We start from the raw sequence: 27,383 nt of genomic DNA, 5'->3' as shown, positions 1-27,383 counted from the left end.
ACTCTGTATGCATTCCTATCACCTGGCGCTCACATGGGTCCTTCTTTCACCTTGCACTCATTTAGCTCGCCCTGCATTCCCCCTACACTTGCACCATTAATGCTGCACTCACACACACTAGTCACAATCACCCAGCATTTACACAAGCACACCTCTTTGCTGCACGCATAACAAGCATTGGCAAGCCCCTTTCTGTGTACAATATGTCTTGCAAGCGAGAGTGCATGCGCAAGCAGAATATGCGGTATCGCAGGTGAGACCTAAAGATTACCCATCATCATGAGTATACTCATTTCTACAAAGACACCTGCAGAATAGTTGTTCTTTCTGTAAAACTAGATGCCTAATCAGTTCCATCTGCAACTACGTGGCTGGTGCAAGAGCAGGTGAGGTAATTTTTAGGTCTCACCTGCACTAACTAACTGAGGATGCTGGATGGCAAAAAGATGGAGATTAAGGCTGAGGCTTTGGAGGATGGTGAGGGATTGGGGATTGGTCTGAGGCTATGGGGATAAGCTGGGTGTGAGTGTTTATTTGGTACAGGAGGAGAAAGCAGACAAAGGCTACAGAAAGGTGAAGCAGCCTGCCACGGCCTAAGGATGAAGCAATACGAGCTGGGGAGGGAAAGTGTAGGGACTTTAAGCCAATGGTGCATTGTGGGTGGGAGAAGTAGCATTGGATGTACAGGTACCTTTTAAACTAATCCTTCACCTGATCCCCTTTGGCCTGCATGGGGGCCTGGTGTTTCTGCTACTGCAGAAGCCATGACACAGATCAGTGTTTGAACCCGTTGGCCTGCATGATGGCAGTGCTCTGTGGAGGAAGGTACCACAGTGGAGAGCTGTCTGAGGCTGTGGGGACCGGCACCAGCTTCTGGGGCTCGTGAAAGCACACCTAAGTTTTGGCGCTGCATGGGAACACAGGTGCCATCATTGAGGTTTTCTGTTTATCTTCTTAGTTCAGACACATTCAGTTGCTGCTATTACACAGCAAGACCAAAGAGTTGCAGGTGATGCTATAGCATTGGTCCTATAGCCCCTCAGAGCTGTCACTGTGGTAGGGAGTCCATTTTTAGCAAGGTTTAGAGTTTTAGCGGAGTCTATTTGAACGTTATCACTTAAATTCTAGCTTCTGTACATTAAATGGAATCTTTGCGCTTTCACCATTTTACTGCTTAAGCTTTGACTGGTAAAAATAAATTAGGCTGAAAACCACAAAGTGAAACTTGTTTTTAAACTTTTTATATAGTTCCCCATTGTACTGTGTGTCACCTTCAGCCATTTCTAGCTTTCCATTCACCACAATGGTTCATTCTGGAATGGTAGTGTTTTTTACGTTGTATGTTGGGTCTGAAAATCCCAGCATGCAAAGTGTTGCTGGATAACCATGTTTGCCAAAAGAGACAAGCATTTCATAGGATCAATTGGATGCTGTGATATTAATTTTTGAAAAGTGAATTAATTTGTTAAGAATTGTATAACTATTGGTCTAGTGATGTAATGGTGCTTCAAAAAAGCGCACCACAGAACTATACAAGTATCTTAACTTTTCTAGACTACCACATGGAGTAATGTCATGGGTTGCCATGGCTTGACTCGCTAATCAGAAACAGTGAAGTGTTTTTGTAACCCTCTCAGTTTTATTTCAAAATCATAATTTTCATTTATTTCCCTTGATACAGGTATTCCCATTAATGTGCACAGTTCTTATCTGCCTCTGCAGTGCCTTTGACTCTCATTGAATTCTAAGTAAGTGAATGACAGTGACTATGTGGAACTAGGCAGTGCACAGTGTACCACTGTCCTGTCGGAATATATATTAGAATTAGTAGTAGGTAGCAGGGAAAGCTGACTGGAGCCAAGATACCTGATGCCTGTCTTGCTTCAGAGGAACCAGCCCTATATGCTGTAGAGATGACCTGTGGCCTGAAGAGTACACCATGGTCAGGAGACCGAAACATGAGACAGGAGATCTCAACAGGGAGAGCTGACGATGGTCCTCTAGATCACAGTGACAGCCCCACTGGAAGAGTTCACAGGCAAAAGGTTCTCTAACCACAGTACCTGAAGGGGCAGTACCATAAGACATCCTGATGCATTGACAGCACAGTCAAAGCCCACTGGACTTTCCCTTTTTGTATGCCAGACACACCTGCATTACATCCACCCTCCAAATGATTTTAGATCCACTGCTTCTCTCTCCATTGCTCAGTCATAATTCCAGTAGTGCTGCACAGTTCACTAGAAAACAAATTATGAAAACAACCACTGTTTACTCACCTTTAACCCCATGGCCACACAGGACTCCATTAAGGCTGCAAAAGCTTGCAGGCCAGCATGATCACCGGTAGACCCATGTCCTGCTCATGTATGCAAGAATATCCTCATTTATAGCTCTGCAACTATCACCAAATCCTTGAATAAAGGTCTCTTTTCAAAAGAACTCCCTAAAACAAAACAAAGAGGCCTTTAAACAACGGCTCCTTCTAACTTCCAGACAATAACAAACTGTTTATAGACAAAAAGATTGAAAGATCGGCATCAAGACAAATAGTTACATTCATCGAAGAAAGTAACCTTCTCTTAAATTACTAAAATAGATTCTGGTATGGCTGTGGCATGAAAGCAGTTCTGACTTCCACACAGGATGATTTAAACACTGGACTGGATTCAAATGGAGTACCGGCATGCCTATTACTTGACCTCTCCCTTGCCTTTGATTCTGCCCATCTCTACAGGGACTTGGAATAGGACAAATCTTCTAAAAAATAGCTTTTTATCTGTAGTTGCTAGGCTTCTGCCAATGAGACTGGCACCTTTGCTCATAAATCAACTTTTTTGCCAGGCTGTCCATACAGCCTGCTACATTCCTGCCTGGTCTGGCTCAATAGGCTTACCTATATGGGAACTGCTCAATGTGGCAGGCTAACAATAAGCATAAAATTTTTTAGTGTAGCACAGTTAAGTGGCAGTGAATTTACATGAAGTAATATTACCAACTCATTGGCACACAATTAACTGCGAAAGAAGGAACAGTATTTGGGGAATTAAACCTGTGACTTACAAGTTACCTACCCCAACTTAACATGTAGTGACCCACAAAGCAGTCCTTATTTTGTAAAACAATAAAAGCTGGGGCCCAAAGTTTTGCTCACAAGCCTGCACTTGGCAATTTCAAACGTCGGGAGAGCCGAATATCAAGGTTGCCTAAACATGATTCTACTGTGTGCCACTTTCATCCTCCACCTGGCACTCCCTACCCTTTTATCTCACTCTTGCAGGTTCTTTTTCGTCTTTGATTTCTCCCTTTGTCAGAATTGTTCCATCTTCTCTTTCTTCTTTCTGCCTTTAGTGTTTTTCTCTCTCGCAAGGCTTTGGAGGGCAAGCGCAAGACCCCAAAAATGAGTGCAAGTGGGCTCCACCTGCAACCATTATCTCAAATGAGGCACTGCCACGAAGCCTAATATTTTGAGACCTGTACGCAAGGACAGCCTCACCCATGAATATTTTGCAACATCAAATTGGGTAAACTAAATTGCACCTTCAGTCATTAATGGAGCAAAAGCATATTTCTGGACTTGCAATTATAAATATTTAACAAGCAAATTTCTTGCACAGAAGCAATCAGGGAATTGGCAAAAAGGGTGTTGTTTTGAAATAACTTTGTGAAAGCCTGTCTTTTGTGTTTTGGATTCAAATTTGTAGAAGCTGTTTTTTAGTTGTCAGTGCACTCAATCTGTTTTACAAAGATCACTGAGAGTAGCCTAGGGCCAGTGCCCAGTCTACAAAACATGCTCCTTATAATGTCAAGTGTGTCCAATATGTTTAAATTGAAGTGCCCATCCCCCTGCCATATACACATATATTTCTAGAAATGCGTGTCCTGCCCCATTGGCTCTAGTTGCGCTCCCTTGTTGGTTCATACATTTTGCTGACCTTATGTTCCATGTCAGGGACTGTCTCCTTTCCCACCCCTACGACTGGAAATTACAGAGGACTAGTTAGATATGCTTTCTACCAGATACAGTTATTGAGAGGCTTTGGATACAACATGGCTCAAGGCTGGCTCAAGGCAGGTGCTGTCACTGAAATAAATGGTTACTGAACTGTCTGTAAATATCCCTTCCCATCATTAAGTTGTGGGGGTCGACCGCTCCAACCTGTCGGGCCTTTCAGAAACTCCAGCCGGTTGGAGCTGGAGCGTTCTGGGTGTTGGCTGGCGGGTATCTTTCGGGCAATATACTCCTTTCGTGTTATAATAACCATGTGATAGAGGGCGGCACACCGCGTGCCCGGGGTACGGGGAAACCCCGCGCGCCGCCTCAGCCGGCGCTGCACGCACTTCGCCGCCTCAGCCGGCGCTGCACGCACTTCACACTGCAGCTTAACGGGAGAAGTACTGTGCGATTAGCCCGGTTTAGGGGAAGGCTGGTTATTAGCGGCCGCTTAGACCCCGGCCTCTGCAGGATTCCGGGGGATCGAGGCAGGTTAAGCCAGCTTTGCCTCGGCGGCGGCACCTGACATTGCGGTAAACCTGCTACCGCTGCCGCCGCGGCTCTGGGCTCTTGAAGGACGTCCGCTCTGTTCAGTGTGTGGTGTAAACAATGGTGGCGCGTGCCCGGGTGACACTGGACTTGTTCAAACATGGACGACTGGGCTGCATTGTGACATAAACACAGAAGTACACCATGACACACGTGTATGATCAGATCGAACCGTATTCAGATTTATTTATAACATTTTAATTCATCGGCCCCTTGCATATCTGGCCAACCTTCAACCACACGCTCTCCCAACCACGCGTGCTCACCCCGGCCAGAATGAAGAAGACAGGCGTGGTAACTGGAGAGACCCGTCACACTGCACTAGTGGTAGAAATGCTATGCAAATAAATATCGATGACAGCATAGCACAGTGAATCACAACATAACACAACAGACCATATTACAAAACAGCACAACATAGCATAGCACAAAAAGCCCTGCCTAACAAAATACAGCTATTTAAGAATGGACTCAGCTCATCATCAGGAATGGTTTACAGTCTAAACCCAATACTTGTCTCACAGTTGCAGAGAGTTATTTTATAATTCTCCATTTCGGCACAATGATCATGTTTATTCACAAGATTTGCACATTTGCACCAAGGAATTTGATAGGAGGAATTGTGTTAAGCATTGCTCTCTCGTGTTTCTTCGATCCTGCGGCATATACTTTACACTTCCGGTCTCTCTGCACCTGTATTGACAGGCGCCATCTCCAGTGATCTCATGCATATGGTTTAGATGATAACGTATCTGTGCACCCCTCCTTATCCTTGCACAGTGGCACTGGAGGGTTGAAGACCTCCCCTTTTGGAGCTCTGTCTTTTTGGCTATACACAACAACACACATAGTGACACACCCACAACAAAACACACTCTTCCTTATTCTGTCAGTCGAGAGGTGACCTCCATACAACCACCACATAAAAATCCCTGATAGCAGACTTGGGCTCAGGGAAAGGGCTCAAGATCTATCCCCACCTGTGAAGCACTCTCATTCCGAGCATCAACCTGCCGAAGTACGGCCTCACCTACATCTGATGGAGGCTAGAACCCAAAGACCACCGGAGAGGCCTGGCATACTATCCACACGCATGGGTTAAGTGGAATGCTCTTGTTCCTTCTCCCATCTCTCCGAGCACACTTCATTGAGCCAACCCAAAACACAACTTTGAAATGTCTACGTAGAGCAGAGCTGGACTTCGTAGGGCTTTGTTTCTACCAGAAACCAGGAGTTTCTATTGCAGACATTCAGTGTCATGTATGTAAATCATGTCATTTTTGCAATGTTATAGGTGGAACAGAGTTCAAAAGGATGCTATCTTGTAATACATGAGCTGTCACTTTAAGAAACACGTAGAGAGATGTAAGTCGTAATTTAATAATAGTTCCTTTTAATATCAGGCGGTTTGGGTGGTGATCTGAGCAATCCTATAATAGGAGTTGTATATTGTTGTCTAGTTGGTTAATGTAAGTAAGTCTGACTGTAGCTAGGATTTACTCATGCCAGCTGTATCCTGGCCATCCGCCTTGCCCTAAGTCTGCTGTTTCCTTGTCTTCCTATTGTCTTCCTATTGTGGTATCCCAGGTCTCCTTTCTCAAGAGAATGAGGGTTTCTCAAAATGATGGGGGGATTTCGCAGCTGAGTGATTGCCTATTATTTAACCCTTTGATGCGTTCCTTTGCACGGTCAGACTCATGCCTGCGACACTGAGTGTGGGAGCAGGGGCTCAGATCTTACGGCTCACCATATAAGCTGCTTGAGTGCTATGGTGGAGTTTCCTTATGGGGGTCCTATATGTAATGGGAGCCGTGAGGTAGTTTCATGGATATATTCAGAACAGGGAGGCAGCGGATCGATAATTAGACAGGCAGGTATGCACCTGTCCAGGGCTGCCCTGGCGGATCAAGGCATTGTTCGGCTGTTTGGTAACCAATGGGGAATTGATCCAGTGTCTACTCTGCATCAGATGAGGGGTATCTTTGCTTGCTGCGCCAAGCGATGGATTGCCCTGCTGCCTACAGTGAGCAAGATATTTTGCTGGGATTGATATTAAACATACCATCTCCAGGGTATGGGCGAAAAATAGGAAATGGGACGGGAAAGGGAAAGACGTGATGAGAAAACGGAATACAATCCTTTAGTAACTTATTTCAGTATTACTCACTACCTCTTTAAATGCATAATATGTAATGGGGATTTGGGGAAACAAGGCACCTTCAATTTTTGTCAGAGAAGAGAGGCAAACATGACAAGTACAAAGTCCATGGAAAAGACCATCGAGGTCTTTAACCATAAAAAAGACAAAACAAACAGGAGACTGACCTATGGGAATGGCTAGATGCAACAGGAGTATTACTGCATCCCACTTTACCTGAGTATTTCTAACTTAACAATAGACGAGTGGGTTGATTAAATACTCAGTAGGCCCTCCTTCTTGTCACCACACTATGAAAAGATGTAACTTCTGATAACTTCCAACCGTCATATTTAACAACAGCCTTGCTAGAGACTTATACACTCCCCCTTAAATGATCCCAAGGCTCCTCCTACCTAAAAAACCTTTAGGAGCAACATTTGGGACATGCTTCCCTTGTAGGATGAATGAGAAGTGGAGCTCCTCGCACAAAGGAATGTGGAGTTAAGATAAGCAGCATCACGCGCCGCAATTTTCTTGTTTCTATACTGGTATCTTTTACACGGCAAATTACTCCGCATACAAAGCTTCTGGGTAACGCAATTAAAAACAGCTCCATCCAGCACACAGGGTTTCAGGTCCTGTTCTGAGTCAAGTTTTTTCTACATGTATCATGTTCCCTATTTTAGGCAATTTGCTTTGGGTGCCTAAGTTTTTCCATGGCACGATTTGTAAAGATTACACGGCAATGGAATGCTTTACGTGCTTGCTCGATTGTTCAGAGAGACCTGGAACTTGGTCTTGCGTAGATCCACAAGAGTGTTTATCTACCATTCGCTCTCAGTTGTTGAGGACCAAATCCACTAAAGGCGTTCATTATTTCCACACTGAATGCTAATGGGATACATTTACATACATTGGATCTTACTTGGGGGTGTAGCCCTTGAGGGCCGTCTGCAAATATGCATAGCTGATCAGGTCCAACGATATTCCGCCAAATACTCTGTGAATGGGCAACATCGACTGCATGCCCAGATCTAGCGGACCACAGATAAGATGATCTGAGTCTCCCACTATTGCGCTCATGCGGCAATGCGTGGCTTACATTTCACACGTCTTTTCCATATTTCTGTTTTGATGATAATGATGATGATGCGAATTATGGCAGTCTAGTTTTGTCATACGCTGATTCATTTAGCATCCTTGGCTTTACTAGATTGACTGTCTCACCCTGTAAAGATCACCAAATGTGAGCTTAGACACTTGACAGTCTCAAGCGGGAGCTGGATGGTAGCAGTGGAGGTACTTTGCTTGCTCTACCTAATTTAGCCTTTGACTGGTGCTGGCTTTTCCATACACTTTTGTCTCATCGGACACAATACCTGGCTTCGTCCCTGTTTGAGTCCTCCCTAAACCTGTAAAGGGAAGTGTGTCTTAGAAGTCAGCCATTTTGCTTCTCCATTTTTATTTGCTGTCAGTATCCAAGGTTCTCCATGATTTTTGGGTGATATGTGCCATCTAGGGCAAAAAACACATCTCACTGCCATCACCTAGCGTGGACATGATGCCATCCCTATTCTTTGCTTCATGGGAATCTTCCAGATAATCCAGAAAGTCTGATGGGTAGAGGGAATATACTCTGCTCCCTGCCAAATCCGGTTACCTCTGTCCTTTTTTTGACTACCAACCAAAGAACATTGGCAGTTCACATTTTCAATTAACCAGATGGACCCAATCATCTGTTGTGTTCCGGAACATTCTCGGAATACCGTGGTATAGCCTGGAAAATTCACTCTGCCCACCTCGTTAGAGGAGAGTTTGATATTTTAAGTAAAATCTGTTCTTTCGTTAACCCTGGCTTCCCAACTTTGCCCTCAAAGCAAAATAAATATTCCTTTTGAACTAGTAACTTTTTCTCCGTCTCAACTTCAAGATGACTGTGTGATTACCAGACAAGAAAATGGGTTGTTTCTGTTGGTCCTAGTCACCCTGATTCCAATAGTATTGGTAATAGAACAGGTTCACTAAGTTACGTGTCTTAAGTGCAGACATCATAAAACATTATGTAAGCATGCTCCTTGCCTACGCGCAACACTGTTGCATTAAACCGGTGAGTTGCTTACTACTAGCCTGTCAATCGGATCTCGGGAGACCGGAGGCCCCAAGAGTGATAGATCAATGCCTCGGTATGTGGCCCAACCCACCCATATCTTCCCGTGCTTTTGTGGACATTCCCGTGCCTGAAACATCGCCACTTCAGCCGATAGGCATCTATCCATGGCCTTTTTCCAATTACCTACACTAGGTGGGACGCTGCTTTCCAGTGTTGCGCCATGTCACGCTTGGCAAGTGTAATACCCAAGAAAAGCAGGTGGCGTTTATATCTGTCCCCCGATGTCTTCCGTGCCATTTAGGAGAATCAGCCTTGGGTCCGCAGGGATGTTCCACGCTAGGACCCGTCCCAAGCATGAACTAATTCCAGAACAGAAGTGTTGCACTTGCAGCGCCCCACAGATCCATACCGTGTGAAAGAACGACCCCTCCTCCGAGTCTCAGCAGAGGCATGTGGGAGACTGGATGGCCTCCATCTTATAGAGGCTTAAGCGTGTATAGTAGATCCTGTGGAGGTACTTAAATTGAATAAACCGGTAACGGGTGGAGACAGCGGAGTACCTAGGGCTAGCCAATGCCTCAGCCCAGTCGTCGTCCGTCAGAGTGGGCACATCCACCTCCCACGCCGCCTGAGTCCGGTGTATAGTGGTCGTGGAGTGTATAGTGATTGTTTGATATATTTGTCTAATTTTATGGGCCCCCAGATCTCTAGCAACCGGCCTTCAAGCGGGTGGAACTCGGGCAGAGTCGTGAGGTCTCTTAATAAGGGGGCACGGCGTGACGGAGCTGCAGATATCTATGAAATTGTGTTTTATGAAGCTCGAAGACATCTTGAAGCTCCGTCGGAGACGAGGAACAATACAGGAGTTTAGCAGTGGGGTTTCTGCCATGAGGAGTCTCTCCACAGCATAAGACAGGTGTGCCTGGGAACTATACCACCATTCGTTTATCACTAGAAGGTGCGATGCCCAGTAGTATGCCCGGATGTCTGCCGCCGCTATCCCACCGCAGGACGTAGATTGAACACATGTTGCAAGCGCCACTCGAACCGCTCCCCCCCCCACAGAAACCTGTTGAAAAGAGCGTTGATTTGACGGACCATGATGGTGGGATGAGAAATGGGTAATTCTGCAACCGATAAAGGAGACATGGTAGAGACACCATTTAAAAAATGGCAGAGCTGCCGTATAACGAGAGGGCTAGTTGAGACCATACTGTCGTCTCATCTCGTACCACAGGGAGCAATGGCATAATGTTGCGTGACCATGCCACTGTCGGGCACGTCCTGGGTGTATGTTGGATAGTGCCGCCCGTAGCTCGTCCAAAGAAATGAGTTCCTCCAAGGCAGGGTGTTGCTCTTCCGAGAGGCGGTGGGAGGAATATCTACGAAGAAGGCACCTAGAAGGGGTTCTGCAATAACCTCTTGCTCCTCATATAACTCCGCGTAAAACTCTGCGAAGGCCTGTACAACTGCTCCGGGGAGGCGCACATGACCCCCTCAGGGGACCGCAAGAGGGGAACCTGCATCGGGCCGCTCTTGCTTGACAAAGACTATGAAGCATCTGGCTAGACTTATCGCCCCATTGATAGATCCTATACTGCGTGGCTAGCCAGGCCTCTTTGGCAGAGTCTGTGTGGGTTTGATGTAACTGCTGTTGAACATGCAAGAGGTTCTGTCGGGCAGCAGGGTCAGAGCCCTCCACCACCATGGCCTGGAGCTCGGCGTGTCTATTTTCAAGGTTATGCACCTGAGCCAGGCGACGTTGCTTCTCCTCGTGCGATAGCTAATGTCAACCCCACGAATCGTGGGCTTGAACGCCTCCCAAAGAGTGACCGGGCATTGGCAAGAACCGACATTAAAGCTGAGATAATCAGTGATTGCCCGACTCAGCGTCTCCCGATAGTCCGCATCCCCAAGCAATCAGGGGGACATGCGCCACCTATGTGGGGCCCTGTTAGTCTGCAGGGCAGCTTAAGCTGGATCAGTGAATGATCAGAGAGTTCACAGGGCAGTATGGACATATGTGTTACCCTATGCATGTAGCTATGTGGGATGAACAGGTAATTGAGGCGAGAAAGAGTGGGGTGGACTGACGACGCGTAGGAGAACCCGACTTCAGAGGAATGAAGGGCCCGCCACGTGTCCACCCAGCCCATAGTGTGCGCCAGCCCGTTGAGTTTGGACGTAGTGGGGGTGTATCTAGTTGTCAAGCTAGCCACCTATCTAAGGAACCCATAGTGTTGTTCCAATCACCCCCAAGCACCATCATGCCACCTGAGATATCTCCCCGGAGCTGTGTCAATTTATCTGTAAACGTCTGGCCTAGCAGTGGGGGAGCGTATATACTGCCTAGTGTAATCTGTTCGCCGGCTACAGTACCCGCAATCACAGTGAAGTGGCCAATGGGATCTAGCCAGTGTTGTGTAACCTGGAGCGGCACTGTATGTTGTACAAGTATGTCCGTGCCCCGCGCCCCTTGCGTAACACCGGAATGTTACACTGTAGTGTAGCCGTACCGGGCAAGGCACTGGGCTTTCGTGCCCAGAAGGTGTGTCTCCTGGAGTAATAGGATGTCTGCCGCATAGCACTTCGCCTGCTGGACCACGGCCCCCGTTTGACCTTATTTAGTAAGCCTTGCACGTTCCAGGCGAGAATGTTCAGTGCCTCTGGTGTAGAGTTACCTGCCATGTGTGCCATTACTAGATGTCAGGACAAAAAGTGTCAACCGGTGTGCGCCTGGCAGAACAGTAGAGTGTGTGCATCGTGCGGAAACAAAAAAACAAAACAAGCAATAACACAATAACTGTCCCCAAACCCCCTCTCTCCACCCCCATACTTCCAGGAACACGGAGTATCTGTTGCAGTGGAATCCCTCCCCAGGCCCTCAACAGGATGACCCAAGCGGTTCCCCCCCTCCCAACTTCACCCAACATTACCCAAACATTCGGGGCACGCCGTCTCAGTTCCCTCCAGGGCTGGTAGTAGAGACCCCAACCCTTAACACCCACACAAGCCAGTAAGTCCACTGCTGAAAATCGTGTCCCGCCCTGGAAGTGAGAAGGAAGCAGATATGACCAACGTGCCCCAATCTACCTCTGTCCCCAGTGCCCGTCGATCCTGGGCACGCCAATTGGAGTGGGATCTGTTGCTTCTTGATGTTGCGTCCCTGCCCTGGCAACCGCTCCGATGCGATCCCTGGGAGGAGTCCGAGTCCAGCGGGGACGGTGAGTGCGGTTTAAGGACCCTACACTCATCTGTCTATACAAAGACCTCCTCTAGGGTGTGGAAGAAAAATATTTTAGAGCTATACATCATTTTCATCCGGGGCGGGATCAACAATGCGTAGGATAAGTTTATTTCACGTAGCCGTCTCTTGGCAGCCACAAAGGACTGACGTTGTTGCTGCACCAACTTAGTATAATTGGGGAAAACCATATTGGAATGTGACTGAAAAATCATTTTGTCCTTATGTAACCAGGCATACCTGAAGATGGCTTCAGGGCCTGCATAGTTAAGGAGCTGAGCAATCACTGGTCTCGGGCTCTCCCCTGGTGGCGGCTTCTTGATCAAAGCGTGGTGAGCCCTCTCATCCACGAAGCAGGGGGACATGTCTTTCGGGGGCAGCAGCGCCTTGAGCCCCTCGGAGATGAAAGTGTCCATAGATGACCCCTCACAGCCCTCCGGGAAGCCCACCAAACTAATGTTATTGTGGCGAGCCCGCCCTTCCGCTTCCTCAATCCGGGCTGCCAGGTCCTTCATGTACTTAGTCAGTTTGTCCACCTTTTGCTGGAGTACAGATATGGAGTCCTCCACAGCAGAAACCCTGGTCTCCGCCTCAGTGACGTGGTCGACCACTTCCGCATATCTTGGCGGAGAAACAACACCTCCGACCCCACGGCTCCAATCTGGGCCTCAAGAGCTGACCGCGATTGATTGATCACCTCCAGTAGCGTGGCCATGTCCGAGGACAGGCCCTCTGCGGATTCCCCCCCCCAGATCCAGGCTATGGCGATTCCACAGTGTGCAGGGCAGGACACCGGAGCTGTTTGGGTATTTAGGACGGCACTGGGCGCAAGGAGGGGGCTAGGCACCGATGTCACAGCCCAACCACCCTCCTGCGTCGCAAACCAGTCACTCATTGGGTCCCCGGCCGAGCCCTCACCAGGAGGCAGATACTCCGGCGCTGCACGTCATGGGCCAGAAGCACGGTGAGCCCCTGCTGACTCACCACAGGGTTCCCGGCGGCTACTCCCCCACAGCAACAGCGTCCACAGTCAGGGGGTGCTGGCAGGAGATTGGCGATGTATCGTCCAGGCCTGCTGCGTCACAGCAGGCCGGTGATTGCAGGCAATAGGCCCCGCAGCTGCAAACCAACCGGTAGTCTCTACAGCGCACCAAGAGGCAGCAAGCACAGCGTCTAGGCTGAACTTCACCGGGCCCTCCGCGCCGTGCCTCAATGGCGTTGCTCCCTTTTCCCCCGCCCTCTGCACCTCAACTCGAACAGCATGGGGAAATGCCTCGGCACCCTCATGTCAGGGACGGCACTACATCCATATGCCTCGCCGTCGCTGCCTCCCCAGATGAGGGGGATTCACCGCATCAGTGGACTCGGCTGCACAGCTCTTCATCACAAGACCAGTCTCTGCCGAACGGGAGGCCGGTCACTGCGTTTCTGGCCCTCCGCTGCTGCCAAATTCCACCAACAGTGGCGCAGCGGGGGCCGCAGCACGGGGGCCGCAGCACAGGGCTCCCAATAATCGTGGGTGGGGTACAGGATAATGCAGGATTCTGGCCCTTTACAGGAGCGAACTGCGGAGCTCTAGAGAGACGCATCCGCCATGTTCGGCTCGTAAACTCTACTGTGCTTTTTAACAAAATGTTTGCTAAAAAAGCTTTGGAGATGAACCTTTAAGAGACCAAGCAGCCTTACCATAAGACTAATAACTGAAAGCCCTGAGATGAGACTCCCACCTTTTTGAGGCTCTGCAAAGCCTTGAAAGCGTCTTTATTCCCAAGGGAATGGGCCCAGTGTTTGCTCGGCTGCACATTAATGCTCTCCTTTGAACTCAGTAAAAAAAAGACGAGTAAACAAAAAGATGGCAAGATAGATACATTTCACGTTTTTACTCCTCACCTAGCCAACAAATCCTAAGCAGGCGACCTCTTCATTTCAGTCATTTTTTACTTATTTTGCATTTTTTTAAACTTATTTTGCATTTTTTTAAAAAACATTTACATATGACCAAGAACAAAACACAATTGTCAAGACTTTTTACACCATTAATACAAAAACACGTTACACACAATCATAAATGAAAAACATTCATGTAGACACCATATACAAAGTGGGGGAGGGGTAAGGATGCCTCAATTAATTTCATTTATGGGGCACCAGTCCTAATGTAAAATACATAAACAAGCGGCCAGTTACTAGTTTATATGGGCTAGCTTGTTAATTGTGCTGGAAACAGTTTTTTGAGGGGTCAGCTTGCAGGGGAGATTTTTTTAAACTACATTTCTGTAGCGCCCGATGCAGTTTAAGTTCCAGCACAAGGTCAACGCATTTCGAACCCTGATTCTGTTTTGGGGTTCTCCTCAGACATGGACTGGAGGTGGCCTTCACTGTATATCTTTTGTTCCACAACTGCTGTCTACAGTTCAAGGAAAAACAGTGACTCTTGTGCCATTCTTTTATGTGAGCAATTCCTTTTTCAGCCAAAGATATACTGTAGTACGTAGGGGACGCACTCGGAGGATCACATGATGCGCTTTAGCGTTGTACCCAGGAAGTACGGAATGAGACCAAAGCCAGAGAACACAACACTCGATTGAAAATTGAAAAAAGAAAAAGAAAATAGCACCGACCACGGATGTATGACATTATAACGCATGCTTTTACAACGCATGCTGTTGCAACGCAGGTTTTACTACACATACCTTTACAACGCATTACACTTTGGGGTGCTGGATAGTGAATAGTTTAATTTACTATTCCAACTCCAGTCCCCGTGGACACTAGGGAAGGTGTTGGATAGTAAATTAAACTTATTCCCTATCCTAGAGTGCCCCCCAGTGTAATGCGTTGTAAAGGTATGCGTAGTAAAACCTGCGTTGTAATAGCTTTGCGTCGTAAAAGTTTAGTTGTAAAGGATGTTTCCCCACCGACCACTTGGGTGCCAAGGTAGCGGCACCGCGGTCAAGAACACGCCGGAGTCGGAGTTGCAAAATCCTCCGAGTGCGATCCCCTACGTACTACAGTATATCTTTGGCTGAAAAAGGAATTGCTCACATAAAAGAATGGCCCAAGAGTCCCTGTTTTTCTTGAACTGTAGACAGCAGTTGTGGAACAAAAAAGAATGCTTATTCCAGTGGGGCCAGAATGAAGCACAAAATAAGATGACCACAAGCACTAGGCTCAAGATCCAGCTATAATCAATCAATCACGGCATTTGTAAAGCGCGCTACTCACCCAGGAGGGTCTCAAGGCGCTGGGGGAGAGGGGCAAGCTACTGCTCGAACAGCCAGGTCTTGAGCTGCTTCCTGAAGGAGAGATGGTCTTGGGTTCGCTGAAGGTGGGAGGGGAGGTAGTTCCAAGTCTTGGCTGCCAGGTAGAAGAAGCATCTTCCTCCGGCCGTGTATAAGTATTCAGAAAGTAGGCCCTGGCGGAATCCATGGTTATTGGCATCGGAATTATAGGTTAATGAAAAATCTGGAAGCCCAGGAATTTCACCCAGAGACTTTGGGTGATATTCTGTAGAAAAAGGAGGATTGTTGGGATAATTAGAACCTGAACTACTGATTCATCCCGTAATTTCTCATTTCTAATGGAATCCTCAGCGTCCCAATTGTAATCCCTGTTACCTTCGCCACCCAGAGTTGCTAGCACCACTGATATTGATAACACCATTGGCAGAGCTAAAGGGCGGGTCCCTAGGGCACTTAGTAGAATGACGTCAACACATAAGTGCGTGTTGCAGTGGTTTGTTGACAGCAGTCAATTTGTTGGTTCTATTGCTGCCAACATGTTCTTCAGTACTGAACCTAAACAGATTATTGATCATTAGCAGACCTCATTATAATTTTAATAATCACATAATATTTTAATAATAAAATCAAGACAAGATAAAATAAGACAAGCATCACGTTATCATTATCTAAAAAAATGGAAGACTAACACTGGTCAAAAGTGTTGAAGTGATCCTTCCAATCTAAAACATTCCCCATGATTGCACATTCCAGATATTTTCTCATTAACCACTTGCATGAAACGCCCCATAAAATGCCGAAGGCTTGTCTTATAAATACCTACCCCTCCTGACACTGCGATGCTGGTAGTGATACCATGATGCATGTGATGTACAAATGTGACAAAGTCTGTCCTTTAAGGCAGTAAATTGCATTTTGGAAAGGCCCAGTTACTTACCTCTAATCTTCATCACTTCTGTGGCCATCTTGCCACCTTCCTTATGCCGTTCCTTATACAGCAAGGCATCGTACCTCTATGACAGGCCTTTATTCCATAGAGATCGAAACAAGTTGCACTTTGGCAACCCCTCACTTGACCTCTGACATCTATTCCTCAACCACTGGGCTGTTCCCAGAAGACCAGGAAACTAAATACTGCACACAGGAGCACCATGTGGGAACTAAATATATGGGATAGAATAGAAAACTAGCAGCAGGCAGACTTAAACCAGGAAAACAGAAGACAGAACGCTGCTGCCAAGCTGCAGTTCTTCACCCTTTCGCACATGGAGGCGGTTATGCAGCATAGAACTGGAGGAAACTGCCCAGGAAACAGCAGCGGCAGAAACTCCCTTACTATGCCTGAGAATCTGCCCTGGATACATAAGGAAAATGTTACGTTCTTCTGTATCACAACCTGAAGAAATTACCCAACTGGTAAGAGACCTAAGACCTTTCCTATCAGCACCAGCATGAACAAACACGCACCACAAAACGTCGCTCTTTTATTGAGATACACAGAGATTACTCTTTGCATATTTAGAGTATGTCGAGATCACAGTGTTTTTTCTGAGGAAGGATTAAGATAGAAAGAAGGAATAGAAATTTCCTTTTCTGGCCCATAGGAATGAATAGGAAATACCGAATCGGTAAATACCGATTCTGTAATTACCGATTCGGTAAATACCAAATCGGAAAGCAAACAAAACTGAAACTGAAGTAGGCAGCCAATCAGGTGCTACCACCCTCCCCCTCCCTACCAGGAAGTGGCTACACAGGCAGCTGCAACTAATTAGAAGGTACTGGAAAGGCAGTTGGAGCTGAGCTGAGTCCCTGAGCAGCAGAAAGGGGTTTGTGCACTTTTTAAAACTGCAAAATGGCAAGCATCAAAGAAAAAGAGCAGCCTGAGAGAAGGAGGAAACTCAAATTCAGCAGCATGGAGCTGCAGGTCCTTGTTGAGGAGGTGGTGAAGGTGCACCAAAAACTCTTTGGCAGGCAGTCCCTCACTGTGGCTGAATCTGCCAAAAGGAAACTCTGGCTGGATATACTGGACAAAGTTAAAGCTGTTGGGGTGACTACCAGAGACACAGAGGACCTGAAAAAGCACTTCTACGACCTCAGGAGTCAAACCAAAAAGAAATTGGCTGAACAACACAAGCAGGCATCAAAAACTGGCAGAGGCAAGAACCCAGCACCCCCCCTTACTGACCTGGAGGAGATGGTGGCCTCAACCATTGAACCAGACAGCGTCTGCGGACTGGGAGAAGTAGACAGCTCAGCCAGAGCTGCAAGGCAAAATAGTAAGACAAATGCACACCATTCCCCCCATACCATCATCCTTACCTGTACCCTTTGTGGGCAAGTGAACCCCAGTCCAGTACTGCTAGCACTATACAGGGGCAATGTATCATGGTATATGTAGTCAGGAAATGTAAGAACATGTCATACAGCACACCAACCACAAAGTCAGCTAAATGATTGCATAGAGAATAAAGCTAATGTGCAAAATATTTAATTGTAGTCACTGTGAGACAGTAGCGCTTCGCTAATGTACGCTCATATGTCCACAGGTGAAACGTCTCGCAAGCGTTCGCAGGAGACTGAAGGAACACCACCAGAGAGGGAGGAGAGTCAGGAGCCAGGTCCAACTACCCATAACGTACCACAGGACACAGGTGCACCAAGTACCCATCCTCCTGCACAGGAATCAGAAATGGCTCCAGAGTTGCATGCCTCCCCTCGCAGATCTCCATCCCCTCTGTTGCTGTCATCCCCTGAAATGCCAGCATCACAGCATGATACAACACCTGCATCACAACCAAGCAGGAGGCATGTTGTGGCCCCACTTCTAGAAATGGAGTCATCAGCAGCTGACATGGAGGGGGAAAAAACACACAACTTGCCTGTAGATGTCAGCTCTGGTACAACGCACTCAAGTGCAGGGGTCGGCCATAGTGGTGTAAGACGCCGCAGAGTCCATGAAAGGCCAGCAGATGCACCTGTGGAGGGTCCAAGTGTGTTCCGTGGTCTGGAGGGGAGCATGGTGAGAAACCAGAGGATGCAGGGAAGAGCCATCCAGGCATGCCAACGCCAAATGAGGTCCCTAAACAATAACATAGGAGAAATAGGGAAGGGCATCAATGACCTTGTACAAGTGAACAAAGAGATGGCAGCAGGGATGCGCGAAATGAGCCAATCGGTGCAGCAGCTATGCACCAAACTAGACACTGATTTTGAGGTAAGGCACAAGGGAAGGCAGCATGCTCATGGCCACAATAAAGCGATTAACCGCCTGGCCACTGCCACATCCCTGCTATGCAGGAGAAGCAGTAACATGCAGGAGGCAATGACCCAAAACACCAATGAGGTCACTAGGGGCATGGGCAGGATGACCAGTGCTCTTGAGGCACTGTTAAATGCCCAGACTGCACAAACAGCTGCTCTGGATTTACCTGTAAGTGAAGAGAGCACAAGCAGGAGCAGCATTGCAAGCTCCCTTGTCCCAGAGATGAGGAGGAGCAGGCGCCAAGCTGAGGCCACAGGCCGGCAAGACAGTGAGCACGGTGAGCAACATACAAGTGGCACTGGGAAGCGTGGAAGGAAATGACTATTACAGTTCATGGTGAAGTGAACCAGGACTGACTTCATTCAAGTTAAATACTTTTTGTTGCACATTTGTGCTTTTGAAACCTACGTCATTACACTATTAAACTACATTGGGTGCATACTCCACCTGTCTGTGTCTCTTTACTTACTTAAAAGAAGTTGCGTGTGACCTCTTCCCGTCTGTGTCTGCCATCAGTTGGTGTTGCAACTCCAGATGTGTGTGGTTCAGGCACTGCTTCCTCGTCATCATGGTCCTCATAATCAGAGATATCCACTTCTGTACCCTTCTTGACCGCAAGGTTGTGCAGCATTGCACAGGCTGCAATCATCTTGCAGCAGGTGATTGGTGTGTACTGGCGGGCCCCTCCACTCTTATGGAGGCAGTGAAACCTGCTCTTCCACTTACCAAAGGTGCGCTCCACAATGTTTCCGGTTGTTTTGTGTGCCCTGTTGTATCTCCTCTGACTTGGTGTTGTAGGGTTGCGGTAGGGTGTGAGGATGAAGGACCGGAGGGCATATGCACTGTCCCCTAATTGTAAGAAGAAAAAACATTACTCACATGCACACACACACATCCACCTGCAATATGTATCAAGGGAGTTTCATACAGTGTGTTACCCAGCAAGTATCCTTCGCCAAATTCCCCCGCTGTCAGGCGTGCATAGATCCCACTGTTTTGGAAGATGTAGGAGTCGTGGGTACTCCCTGGGAATTTGGCTACTATGTCAGTGATCAGGTACTTGGAATCACAGATCACCTGTACATTTATGATGTGGGTGGACTTCCGGTTCCGATAAATGTACTCTGTGGCAGCAGGTGGGCATATTGGTATGTGGGTACCATCAATACAGCCAATGATGTTTGGGAAATGCGCCATCTGATAAAAGTCTGCCATTGTCCTTAGCAGTTCTGCACGCGTTGCAGGGAAGCTGATGTAGTAATGCATTCTCAGAAACATGGCGTCAAAGAATTTTTTAAAGAAACGGGACAGACAGCTCTGGGACACCCCACCTACCGCAGCAACCACACTCTGGTAACTCCCAGATGCAAGCAGGTGTAAGCTGCACAGCACCTGCACATGGGGTGGGATGGCGTGCGCCCTTGGGGTTAGATGGTCCAACAGTGGGTGGAGATCCCTGATAAGGTCCAGGATAGTTTGGGGGCCAGCCTGTACCTCTGTAGGATCTCAGGCTCAGTTAGCTGAAATAGAGTGATCCTCTGCCTGTACACCTGCTCCTCCCTCCTCCAGACCCTCTCTCCTTCTGCCTGGAGCCATAGCCGCCTCGCAATGACATAGAATGCCGCCATTCTGGTGAAAGTGGTGCATTTTGGGGCCTTTTTTATAGCCTGCACCTGGGTACCACCTGATTTCAATCCATGGTAAATACCAACTCTTAAATACCGAATTTCATGCAAATTTGGTATTTTAAAGGGTACCTACATCTCGAAATTCATTTTTTCCATTTCTTAATTACCGATTCGGTATATTTACTGAATCGGTAACTGTACCGAATCGGTAAATACCGAATCGGTAAAGTTTCCGATTCGGTACCGAGCTCTGTACAAGGGGGAGGGCACGGCCAAGCAAGAAGTCCCGGGTTACCTCGGGTTGTGTGGGGTCACACCTCTAATTTCGGCCTCGGCGGAAGCTTTAGACGAGGCGATTCGCGTTGAGGAGGTCATATCTGCAATAGCGCGCTTGAAAGTAGCCAAGCCCCCGGGGCCTGATGGCTTCTCCGCTTCATTTTATAAAACATACTGTGTGGAGCTGGCTCCTCTTTTAACTCGCCTTTTCAACTCTTTCCTTGATACGGGTTTGGTGACTCCATCGATGGAAGAGGCGGCGATTACGGTAATCCTTAAACCAGGGAAGGACCCTAAAGCCTGCGGATCGTACAGACCGATCTCGCTACTCAATGTCGACGCTAAATTGTTTGCAGGCATACTGGCGGCAAGGCTTAGCCCTTTGCTGGATGGGATCATCGAGCTGGATCAGCCGGGCTTTATACCAATGCGTCAGGGGGGGGATAATACCAAACGTCTGCTGCACCTTATGGATTTGGTTCATCGCTCGCGTGCTCAGGCTTTTTTCCTGTCTATTGACACTGAGAAAGCCTTTGACCCTGTAGAATGGGATCTATTTGGGGTGGGAGATAGGTTTTTGCGGTGGGTTCAATGTTTGTATGCAGCCCCTAAGGCAGCAGTTCGGGTGAATGGGTGTAAATCAGCTCTTTTCCCCGTATCCAGGGGAACGAGGCAGGGGTGCCCCCTATCCCCGCTGCTTTTTGCGCTCTATATGGAGCCCTTTTCCCAGTGTATACGATCTAATCGTGATATAGCGGGAATCAAGTTTGGCGCTGACACCCACAAGATTAGCTTATACGCGGACGATGTGATCCTTTCCTTGACCCAGCCTCACTCTTCCCTACGGGGATTGTCAGCGGAGCTTCGCGCCTTTCACAGGGCTGCGGGCTTCAGTGTCATCTTCTCCAAGTCACAAATTCTGAATATCTCCGTCCCTTGTACGGAGGTGCAAGATTTACAACACAATTTCGATTTTCAGTTGGTGCACTCTGACATTCCCTATCTAGGCATCCGATTGGCCCCCTCCATTGCTAAAATGACGTCTCTTAATTATGGTCTGCTTGTTGAGAACACGACCAAGGCCCTCTCAGACTGGTCCCGCCTTAATTTGGCCTGGTACGGGCGGTTGTCTGCTGTAAAGATGACGATTCTTCCCAGAGTTCTTTATCTTTTCCAAATGTTACCCCTGAGCCCACCGCCGGGTACCCTGAAGAAGCTGCAAGGGCTCCTCAATAGGTTTTTATGGAATAATCGGCTGCCACGGCTAGCACTGTCCCTTGTTACTACTCCTAAGACGGCAGGCGGCTGGGTTTTCCCCTTCTTACTGCTTACTACCAGGCGTCATGCCTCCGCTATATTGCGGAATGGAACAGGCCCCTGTGTAGTAAGCATTGGAACTTTATGGATCAGACTGTAGCGTGCAACATCTGGCGTGAGTTGTGGCTGCCGCGCAAGCATAGGGCTTGGGGGCTCTACTCTTCCCCGGTGACGTCCCCGACCCTGAAAGCCTGGGATCATTTGGCACAGCGCAGGGGTGGACCACTTTCCCCTCCCCCTTGACTCCCATTGTTGATAATCCAGACTTTCCACCGGGTCGAGCGTCCCCGGTCTTCCACCGCTGGCGGGAGGAGTGCTGTAAGAGGGTAGGCTCGCTTTTTGATTTGGATGGTCTGATTCCCTTTGGCCACTTGCGTACTGAGTTCTTCTCGCTGTTGGACTCGGATACTTTTTATCATGCGCAGTTTGCACACTGGGTGACCCAACCAAGCAACATGCCCTCTATGGCTCGGCCTTTGACGAGCTTTGAGAAGTGGTTAGTATGCAAGAAAGATGACCGTAAACTTGTCTCGGAGCTGTATGCAGCGATTATGCATCACCCTAGGAAGCAGCATATGAAAGCGCAGGTTCGTTGGGAAACGGAGCTGGGGCGTCCCCCAACTTCCAAGGAGTGGGAGCACATCTAATACCGCGTACATCACACAGCCTCTAATACTGCGGGTACAGAATCTGCATACAAGGTAGCATCCTACTGGTACTATATCCCGGCGGGCATAAAGGAGTGGGATGAGGCGAAGACCGGCCTTTGGTGGAGGGGGTGCGGCCTCTCCAGGACTCTAGTGCACTTGCTGTGGCGCTGCCCGAAGCTGGAGTGCTATTGGAAGTTGGTGTTGGATGAGATTGATGTTGCGTTTCGGATTACACTGCCAAGGACACCTGAGTGTATTCTGTTGTGGCTTCCGCACTCAAAGTCCTTTCCCTTGCGCTCGCTGAAGGGCAGGCAGGTTGCGTTAGCTTTGTTAGCAGCGAGGCAGGTCCTCTTTGCGCTCTGGGTCTCCCCAGTTCTCCCTGACACCAGGGATTGGACTTAAAGGCTCTGGCACATCTTAGCAATGGAATGGCTGTCGTTGGGCATGGATGGGAAAAGCTCTGAATATGCGAAGCTTTGGGGTCCGTTCTTAGCGATCCTTGCTAAAGATCTTCAGGAGGTAACATGCCCGAAATATCTTCAGATCTTGCAACTTATTCCTTTGGAGCCGAAAGGGGTCATCGCAGAGGACTGAGGACTGCTTGTTGACCTCGGAGTTATTTGGTTGGTTAGGGTTAATGGAGGGAGCTGATGCGGGGCGGGGTGGAAGAAGGGTGGGATTTGGGGGGAGGGGTTTGGAGTGGGGGGGGTTCTTGATTTCTTCTTCTTCTTCTCCTTTTGTTTTCTTGTGTTGGTTTTAACCTAAAAGTGGAGATGCTTGCATAGGTGGGCTTGCTTCTCCATATGCGATGCCACGCTGGGTCCCCCTCCGGGGTGTAGGCCCAGACCCCGTGTTGAATTTTTGCTGTTACGCCCTGCCGGCGAATTGATGTAGGCAGCTGGGCTGTGTACCGAGGTGCTTTCCACAAAATAAAAACGTTTGATTCTAAATAGTAAAGACTTATGCACTCCTTCAGCCTTCCAGTTTCGCATAAGTACTTGTCAACGACCAACAATCACAGCAGCAAAGGCAAAAGAAGATGTATTCAGGTGATACATCTGATATTGATCTTACCTGCATGTCTATTTAACCTAGTGGACCAACAAAACCCTCCCCATTCCTAATGGGTAATGACAGTTTCTAGAAGTCCTTTACCAATGACTTTAGCATAAACTTCAGTGCACACAGCTAAGTTGAACCCAGCATACATGCACCTTCTTTATAAACTCATCTACTTTATAGTCTACAGTGTTAGGGGTACCATCTTTCTCCATTAACCATGTCTTTCTCGACAGATTGGAAATTGGAGAGTCCATTTTTAAGGATGGAGGCATAAAACCCCCCATCTTTTTTCAGAACATTCAAGTGGGAAACAAATTTTGGAATTGTGACTTTATATATTTCTTCCATTCCTTATTAATGAGGTGTTTTATCATTTGAATAGGAAGACAATGAACCGGGTCTGAAGAAATAGACCCCAGATGACACAGGATGTAGCTTCACTTTCAGGCAATTGTAAATTGTCTTTGAGAGTATCATAAATCTCCTCCAAGTCTTCTCAGCAGAAGTACTTGCTAGTTGAATCTCCCATGCCACTCCTCCTGGTCAGAGGCTGAAGCAGAAGATACCCTTGAAGGAGGAAGCACCATGTGCCCTTATGACTTCTTCCCAAAGCAAAAGAGGACAATCGTTATTTCGAGGTCTCTTTCATTAGTTCTTTAAGACCAAATTCACACAATCCTTCAGCTAAAGCAGCAGGATTAGCAGATCCCATTGAAGCCTCACTTTAGAGAGAGTATTTTGTCTACTAGAGGGGAGTCTAGTAAATCTCTAGGGGAGAAGTCACCATGCTTTCTCTTCTGAGAGTGCTTGCCAAAGCTCTTAAGATACAACGACTCAGATAACGTGCTTCAATAAATGATCCAAATGGGCGGTTGTGACAGAGAAGGGTCCCAGAAGCCAAAGGAGTCCTCTGCTAAGGTATTCATGATTACCAACAATTAAATACATTAAACTATAACCTAGTCATAGAAATTGTAATTTTTTTTGTTTAAGAGATTTTTATTAGTATTTTGCAAGAAGAAAAAAACATAATTTGAAAAATACAAATGACATCATAAATTCCATTCTCACCTTAAAAAAATGCAAGAGGCAAAAGGAAAGGACTACGGAATCTCCATTATCATTTTTGATAAACAGGGAAGCAGAAAAAACAAGACCTACCATTTTAAAAAACAAAACCCGATACCAGTTTTCTCATTCTCTAAAAAGTGGCTGAAGCAGCTTTTCCGTCACCCCACCACAGAGTGGGGGTGACTTAGCTGTCTTCTTTCATCCACTATCCCTCACTCTTGTTCAATGCTCCGCTCCATCGAGCAGGAGGCGCGGACCTGTGAAAAAGAGGAAACCTGTCTTGTTAGAGATTGACCAAAAACAGGTTGTGAGTAGGTATACAGCCTCTTTCTTTTAGGGAATGCACATCAGCGGTCAAGGAAGGGGGGTTGTCAAGTTGAAACTGTCATGCATGTGTTAGAAAGAAGTGCAAGGAAGTGCCCTAGAAGGTAAGGTGGCACTAGGATTCAAGAAGCATTTTTGTGCCAGGCGTTCACATCAATCATTCCATACTAATTTGCGATGCACATGATGGTCCCTACTTCATTTTGTAACAGTGTTATCTTCAAAGACGTTAGTGACGAGGAGTATGCTATGCACGCGGGTGTGATGGGAATATTTTGAAAGCCTCTCACTTTAAAAAATCAGTTGGGCAAGGTTATGGGAGAACGCTGATCTCTATGATTTAAGAAATCACTACATCTCTACAATACTTGTGATAATGTTTTTTCTGCACACATTGTGATTGACAGGCTTAGGTATTCAGGGGTTGCTGTAGAAACAAGAGCAACCTGCTCCGCCATATTTATTTCATATATAAGTTCTTCACAAATGCAATTTTTGATCATACATATACATCCCCTTTTTACATGACTCGTTATCGACCATCATCGTCTCTTTTTTCATAAACTCTTTTTTATTGATTTTGAGGTAAAATCAAAAATGCAGTGTGGCATTGAACACAAAAACAGACATCAATCAATCAATCTGGGAATCATAAGCACGCTACTCATCCATGAGGATCTCAAGGCGCTGAGAAGGGGGTTCCGTAGATCTGTCTAGCCGAAGAGCCAGGTCTTGAGGGGCTTCCTGAAGGTGTTCAGGGGGGCTCGTCTGATGTCTGGCGGTAGCTCTTTCCAGGTTTTGGCTGCAATGTGGTAGAAGGATCTTCCGCCTACTCTAGCCCTGTGGATGCGCGGGGATTCGGCCAGTGCGAGGTTGGAAGATCGGAGGTTTCTTTTGGGCACGTGGAAGCTGATTCTATCATTGAGGTATTTAGGTCCGTTGTTGTGTAGGCATTTGTAGGCTTGGATGAGGATTTTGAAGGTGACTCTTTTCTCCACTGGGAGCCAGTGGATTCTTCGTAGGTGAAGTGTGATGTGTTGGTGCCGGGGTATGTCGAGGACGAATCTGGCGGCAGTGTTCTGTACTATCTGGAGTTTGCGGAGTAGGGAATTGTTGATGCCGGTGTAGAGTGTGTTTCCGTAGTCCAGTCTGCTGGTGATGAGTGCGTGGGTGACTGTCTTCCTTGATTCAGAGGGGAACCACTTGAAGGTCTTGCTGAGGATGCAGAGGGTGTTGAAGCAGCTGGAGGTGACGGCGTTGACATGGCAGTTCATGGTGAGTGATGAATCGAGTACGATGCTGAAGGCTATTGGCATGGTCTGAGGGGTTTGGTGGGCTTCCAAGGGCGGTCGGCCACCATGTGCTGTCCCTTGCTAAGTGGGTGGTGCAGAGGACACGGACATCTGTTTTCTCGGCTTTGAGCTTTAGGCAGCTGTTGGTCATCCAGACTGCGACGTCTTGCATTCCTTTCTGGAAGTTGAGTTTGGCGATGGTGGGATCTTTGGTGAGGGAGAGGATGAGTTTAGTGTCGTCAGCGTAGGATATGATGTTGAGACTGTGTTGTTGGACGATAGCTGCGAGGGGGTCCATGTAGCTGTTGAAGAGGTTTGGGCTCAGTGATGACCCCTCTGGGACTCCACAGGTGATGTTTGTTGGGTGGGAGAGGAAGGACAGAAGTCTGATCCTTTGGCTTCTTCCTATGAGGAAAGATCAGATCCAGTCCAGGGCTGTTCCTTGTAAGCATGGGCGAATTTTGCGAATTTGCGATCCGCGGATTTGCGAATTCGCGATCCGCAAAATGTGCGAATTTGTGGATTTTTGTTTTTTTGCGTGTTCGCGGGGTTTTTTGCGTGTTCTTGGGGATTTTTGCGTCTTCGCGAGCCGCTTGCATAGCGAAGTTACCCATGCAGTCGTTTATGGGAGAGGGAGAGAGATAGATAGATAGATAGATAGATAGATAGATAGATAGATAGATAGATAGATAGATAGATAGATAGATAGATAGATAGATAGATAGATAGATAGATAGATAGATAGATAGAGAAAGAGAGGGAAAGAGAGAGGGAGAGAGAACGAGAGAAAGAAAGAGAGGCCGGATCTCTGAAGGGCCAGGTTCCTGAGTTGCCCCTACAGAACATACAGCTTTTTATTTTTAGCAAAATGCATATGAAAATTGTGCTGTAAAGGTCTCTTTTAGTTTAACCCCTCCTGACAACTCAAAATGGGTTTATTTGCCATCCTCTCCCTTCTTCCTGTTTTTTATATCTGTAAGTGCTTCCTGATGAGGTTTAATTCCTTGGACAGGTGCCTCGTTGCCTACTTGTAACTATTCTCTGGCCCTGCTTCAAGGGTCAGAGCAGGGTCAGAGAATAGTTGCAAGTAGGCAACGAGGCGCCAGGAAGCAATTAGCAGCAGGTGTCCAAGTTGAAGTTAATTTGTTTGTAACCCTTTTGTAAAAGGTTACAAAGAAATTAGGTTCAACTTTTGCACCTGCTGCTGTAACCCTTGCTT

This window comes from Lissotriton vulgaris, chromosome 5 (assembly GCF_964263255.1).
Source record: "Lissotriton vulgaris chromosome 5, aLisVul1.2, whole genome shotgun sequence".
Classification (NCBI taxonomy): Eukaryota; Metazoa; Chordata; class Amphibia; order Caudata; family Salamandridae; genus Lissotriton; species Lissotriton vulgaris.
The sequence above is the reverse complement of the archived record's forward strand: the minus strand, read 5'-3'. Positions refer to the sequence as shown.